Source organism: Cebus imitator, unplaced genomic scaffold (assembly GCF_001604975.1).
Source record: "Cebus imitator isolate Cc_AM_T3 unplaced genomic scaffold, Cebus_imitator-1.0 Scaffold135, whole genome shotgun sequence".
NCBI classification, from domain to species: Eukaryota; Metazoa; Chordata; class Mammalia; order Primates; family Cebidae; genus Cebus; species Cebus imitator.
The window spans coordinates 494554-501079 of NW_016107450.1; positions in this window are offsets into that span (position 1 = coordinate 494554).

Sequence of the window (6526 nt, forward strand, 5' to 3'; positions counted from 1 at the left end):
ACCTTTTGTGGGAACTTCCCTCAGCAAAGGAGAGGATGCAACTTTGACATCATAATGTATCTGAACATTGGTGAGCCACTATCCCGGAAAGAACTCCCTATACCCACAGCTTTGTGATGCTAAGAGAAGGAGAGAGACAGGGAGTGACACTACATTTGGTGGGACCAGGATATGAAGTTCCTTGGACATCATCGCCCCCAGTGAAAATGTGGATGATGGCTTGGGTCTTAAGCTTTTTTGCTAATGCCCCACAAGAGTACCCTCTACAACCCATCTGTGGACCCCAGCAGTGCCTCTCAGCAAACGTGTGCCCCCGGGAGTGAGTCAGAATGTGGATGGTATCCCAAAGGAGGGACCCGTGGCCAATCAGAAAACTCATGCCCACTAATGTGGGTGGTTCACCTAGGGACCAGCCTCTTTTGAACTTCATGAAGAAGTGAGTTTTTATGCAGTCTTTTTTGTTGTTGTTTGGGTTGTGTTGGGTTTTTTGTTTGTTTCAGGCAGGATCTCACTCTGTCACCCAGGCTGGAGTGCAGGGCCATGATCATGGCTCACTGCAGCCTCAAACTTCTGGGCTCAAAAGGATCCTCCCACTTCAGCCTCCTGAGTATCTGGGACTTACAGGTGTGCACTGCTATGCCTGGCTAATTTTTAATTTTTTTTTTTTTTTTTTTGTAGAGACAGGATATCTCTTTGTTGCTCAGGCTGGTCTCAAACACCTGGCTTCAGGCAATATTCCCACCTCAGCCTCCCAAAGTGCTGGGATTATAGGCATGAGCCATCATGCCAGGCCCCCACTACTCCTTTTGAAATCCAGATGGTTATGGCTGCCCTGGAAGGGGCAGATTGTGGATGCAACCCCCCTAACAGCAGAAACAGGCTATTTACAGGGAATGAGGCACTTCCAATTCTAGAAATAGCTCCCCTTGCCTTCGGGATGGATAGCGGATGAGGTACTAATACCCATAAATGCCTCAAAGATTTCATTTGGTTTTGAACTTGCAGAAATGGGAGTGATGTGATTTCTGATTTCTTCCCTGGGGAAGCAGATAGAAACCCTTCCTTGTACCGCTGCCCCCATGAGAAAAAGTTCAACAGAAAACAAATGCCCATTTCCCAAGACTCTCAATCAGAATGGTAAGAAGCAAAGGGACGAAGCTACAGAGGTGTCTGGGAAAATCAGGCTGATTAAAGGTAGCCTGTGTTTCTTCTGGACTGGCAGGTTCTGTGGAGGGAAGCACACCTCATAAATCCTTTCAGACTGCTTTTTGGCTAACCCCTCAGATTTATATGAAGAACTATTTTAAGTGAATCAGTGTGTCTTTGTTTGCATCTTCTGGGATTCTGGAGACTGCAGCCAAGGAGCTAGTAAGGCTGAGAAATGGATCGAGCATTTAATCAGTTGAACACTTCCTTATGTTTTCCTTGTGTGTTCTTGTAACAAGTGACCTTAGCCCAAATCCTAGTAACACATGATTATGGAATGTGCCCTCCTGAGAAATACTGCCTTGTTTTTTCATCCTGAGCACAGTGAAAATCTCTGAAAATTCAGATGGGTTTGTTTGGACAGTGGTAATAATATTATCTGCTAGTGATACCTGCTGTGTGCCTGGTATTTTACATGTTACGGCTGAGTGCCACAACAGCCCTAGTCAAATGAGGGGAAGACGAAGGCTTAGAAAAATGAGGTCACTTACCTGATGTCACTCAGTTCAAGCCCAGGTTTCTGCATTTCTAAATTTCCCACAGATTCTTATCAGCATCCTTGACAAATGAGGTAATGCCAGAACCCCCAAATCATGACATTTTCATTGATTCCTTTCTTCCACCTGCAAACAACATAGGATCCACTCCTTTTTGGTTTTTTTCTTTGAATACACATCACCTATTTAATAATTCAGAAGTGGGATGATGCACTTAACACTAGGTCCGTGAGCTCAGAAGTCCCCGTGGTAGTAATAGCTAATGTTGATTGAGAACTTTCTATTGAACTGTCCATGACTGATTTGTTACATGCATTATCTCACATAATCCTTTCACAGAAGCCACATCCCCTTCCCTGTCCCTTTTTCTGCCTTATTTGTTCATAGTATTAATACTTCCACACAGTACATCCACACTAACATGCTTCAGCCTACTTACTGTATTTAATACCGCCCAACTCCACTAGAATGTCAGCTGTGTGTGGTCTGTATGACTTTTTAGTTACGAGATAAGTCCCTAGCAAGTAGGATCAGGATCACATGTTTCTGAATTAATGAACAATCTATATAGGTACATCCCATCCCCATTTACAGATATGGAAACAGGATTGTGGGATTAAATAATGTGTTTGAAAGTGGAAGTAGTTATTTTTAACTTCAAAATCAGTTTTTAAGTATTAATGGCAACAGTAGCTTCCTATCCCCACTGGATTGTTGGAATGAAAAAAAAAATTTTTTTTTAGAGACGGGGTTTTACCAGGCTAGAGTTCAGTGGCATGATCATAGGTCACTGTTGCTTTCAACTCCTGGGCTCAAGCCATCCTCCTGCCTCTCACCCTCCAAGTAACTGTAACTACAGATATGTGCCACCATGCCTAGCTAATTTTTTTTTTTTTTTTTGTAGAGACGGGGTCTCACTATGTTGCCTAGGCTGGTTTTGAACTCCAGGCCTCAAGTGTTCTTTCCTCCTCAGCCTCTCAAAGTGCTGGGATTATAAGTGTGGGCCATTGTGCCTGACATTGACACGAAAAAGTTAACAAGAAAAGGAAGTTGAGTGGATGCAGTGGCTCACGCCTGTAATCCCAGCACTTTGGGAGCCCGAGGCGAGTAGGTCACTTGAAGCCAGGAGTTCGAGACTAGACTGACCAACCCAGCAAAACACCATCTCTACTAAAAATACAAAAAGAAAAAGGCCAGGTGCGGTGGCTCACACTGTAATCCCAGCACTTTGGGAGGCCAAGGCAGGTGGATCACAAGGTCAGGAGTTCAAGACCAGTCTGACCAACATGAAGAAAGCCCATCTCTACTAAAAATACAAAATTAGGCATGGTTGCGCATTCCTGTAACCCTAGCTACTCAGGAGGCTGAAGCAGGAGAATCGCTTGAACCCAGGAGGCGGTGGTTGTGGTGAGCCAAGATTGTGCCATTGCAATCCAGCCTGGGCAACGAGAGTAGAACTCCATCTCAAAAACAAACAAACAAACAGAATTTCACAGTTGTGAGAGACCTGGGAGATATTGGGCCAGCCTACCCAACCCCTTCTGCCCTGTCCCCAGTGCCAGATTCTGGGACTCAAGTCCACTTCAACCGGATGGCCTGTTCCACTGATGGACAGCTACACTGTCATTGAATGGCTTCAGTGTTGGAAAATTCTTTGTATTGAGCTGAATTTTATCTCCAGGTAACTTCCACCCATTGGTCTGAGTTCTGACCTTTAGGAATGACAAAGGAAAATACCATTTCACATATTGGGTCCTCAAATCATGGCCTACTCATACTCACTCATGGTGTCTCTTGTCCCTCTCCAGCCATTTTCCATCCTTTTTATTTTCTTTGGCATGCCCTCCAGCTTGTCCGTGTCTGACTTAAGTGCCTTATCTGGGACTGCAGGGGGATATTGGGAATACATCACACCACCCCATTGCTCATTCACATCCCCTAAGTCTTTTTTTTTTTTTTTGAGACAGAATCTCACTCTGTTGCCTAGGCTGGAGTGCAGTGGTGCCATCTCAGCTCACCTCAATCTCTACCTCCTGCATTCAAGCGATTCCCCTGCCTCAGCTTCCCGAGTAGCTGGGACTACAGGCGCACGCCACCATGCCCGGCTACTTTTTTTTTATTGTATTTGTAGTAGAGATGGGATTTCACCGTGTTAGTCAGGACGGTCTCACTCTCTTGACCTCATGATCCGCCCGCCTTGGCCTCCCGAAGTGCTGGGGTTACAGGCATGAGCCACCGCACCTGGCCAAGTCTTTTTAAGTAAGCTACTGCTGTTACACTCTAGTGGGAAGAAAGTACTACACAGGTGGAACCAAGGATTGCTGATGATTAGTAAAAATAATAGTGATATCTGTGGACACTCTGTCCTCCATTTCTCTGTGCACTCCCTCTGCCACACCCAAGACAGTTCTAAGAAGAATGACCACTTACTGAGTTCTGACTGTGTAAGATACTGCCCTAGACACTTTACATACACATCTATTTAACTTTCTAAACAACCATATTCTTAGATATGATTTAGCTCTTAAGAAGACAGATTAGGAGAGATTAACTGAATGTGTTTAAGATCACATAGCTTGTAATTGGTGGAGCTTGGATCTGAAGCTATGTTTGTCTGACTCCAAATCCCAAGCTTGATAAGATTTACTTCCAGGAGCTATAAAGAGGATAAGCTTAGCTATTTGAGGCTCCCATTTTTATTCTCTCTGAAAAACATGCAAGAGAGATATTTTAAAGGAGTGATGACATCTTCTTTCTATCATTTGATGAAAGGAAAGGGCCATATTATTGTGTTCCTGCTTGTGCCAGTTATTCGATATCTGTTCGTCTCATTTAGTCCTCATGACAGTTCTATGAGGTAGGCACTGTCATCATCACCATTTCACAGATGAAGAAACTGTGGCTCAGAGAGGATAAAGCTAGGTCACTCACACAACCCCCTGACTCCAGAGCCACCATGCTTTCATGCTTCCCATCACACAAACGCCACATTTCAGAGGTTTCTGAACTCTAACTTCCTCCCTCCCAGAGGGTCTCTAGCTAGACCCTTACCCTCTGTGATAGTCTCTCTTCTCCTGTCCATTACTTCCAGTCTTAGTAACTGACAAAATTACCTAAGCAGAAAAGGAGAAAAAAAAAAAACAAACCTTCACTAAATTAGATAAGCATTCATTCATTCATCAGACTTGCTACATGTTTGGCTTTGGGCCAGAGATCAGCCATGGAAGCAAAGAAAGAAGTCTGCTGAAGTTATTAGAGCTCAGCTGTGATGTGGCCGTCGTGCTTCCTTCCTCCCCAGTTGCAGAATCCAATACAAGAGCACGTGGTGAGTGTGGCAGGTGCTGTCAAGACCCAGTCATTCAGCAGTGCTGACTGAGGGCCATGGATCCACCAGTCTTCAGACTGAGTTGACTTACCAGGGACCACTAGATTTGGAATCCTACCAAATCCCATTACAAATCTATACTCACACAATCTTTTTTACTGGCATCATTCCATTTGTTCCAACAACCTGGTAATGTAGGCTGGGCAGCAGTTCATTGCCCTGTTTTACAGAGAATCTGAAACTCAGAGAAACTAAAAGACTAGCCCAGAGCATCGCAGAGTCCAAGAGTGAGAGCAGGATGCAGCCTGCTGGAGCTGTGAATCTTGCTGTTGCACTCACTCGTCCCCTTTCTTTTCCCTCCTCTCTTGCACTGCCCCTAAAGTGCTTGTACATCTCTCCCCTTGCCATTGGCCTATTGGCTACAAAGAGCCACCAGCTCAGAAAAAACAGTGAGACCAAATTGGAACTACTCTTTCAGGCTCCACTTCGCAAGCCTTCTGGATACCCTGACTTTCCACAACACAGGTGCAGTGGTTTGCAGACTGTCATCAATCTTCACCTTCACTTAAAAGTGCAGTTGACTCTCTACAGCACCAAGCTGCCATAAGCATTCTTTTTCTACAGGCAAGTACCAAGGGTATTAATCTTAATGTCACACTAACCCATTTGAAAAACTTGCAACTTTATTTACTTTCCCTAAGGTAGACAATAAGCGCAGACATTGTCCCAAAAGCCACGGATTTCCTGTGATGGGTTCACTGAAGAGTATTTGACCTAAAGCTCACCCTGCACTTAGCCAACAAGCAGAAGCAGCCCTCTCCACACCACCCGCTCAGAGTCCCAGCCTGCTGAGCCTCCAAACCCAGCCTCATTTGTATCTCTAACCCTTGCCAACCACCAGCCTACCCTTTCTAAAATTATGACCTTTCAGAAATGTTATATATATAGGGCTGGGCACAGTGGATCACACCTGTAATTCCAGCATTTACGGAGGCCGAGGCATGTGAGTTACCTGAGGTCAGGAGTTCAAGACCAGCCTGGCCAACATGGTGAAACTTTACCTCTATTAAAAATCACAAAAATTCAGCCAGGTGTGGTGGCCCACATCTGTAATCTTAGCACTTTGGGAGGCCAAGGCAGGTGGATCACTTGAGGTCAGAAGTTCAAGACCAACCTGGCCAACATGGTGAAACCCCATCTCTACTAAAAATACAAAAATTACCTGATACAGTGGTGGGCCCCTGTTATCCCAGCTACTTAGGAGGCTGAGGCAGGAGAATTGTTGATCCCAGGAGGCAGATGTTGCAGTGAGCTGAGATTGTGCTACTACACTCCAGCCTGGACGACAGGGGGAGACTCTGTCTTAAAAAAAAAAAAAAATTAGCCAGGCATGGTGGCACATGCCTGTAGTCCCAGCTACTCAGGAGGCTGAGGTGGGAGAGTCACTTGAGCCCAGGAGGCAGAGGTTGCAGTGAGCCAGGATTGTGCCACTGCTCTC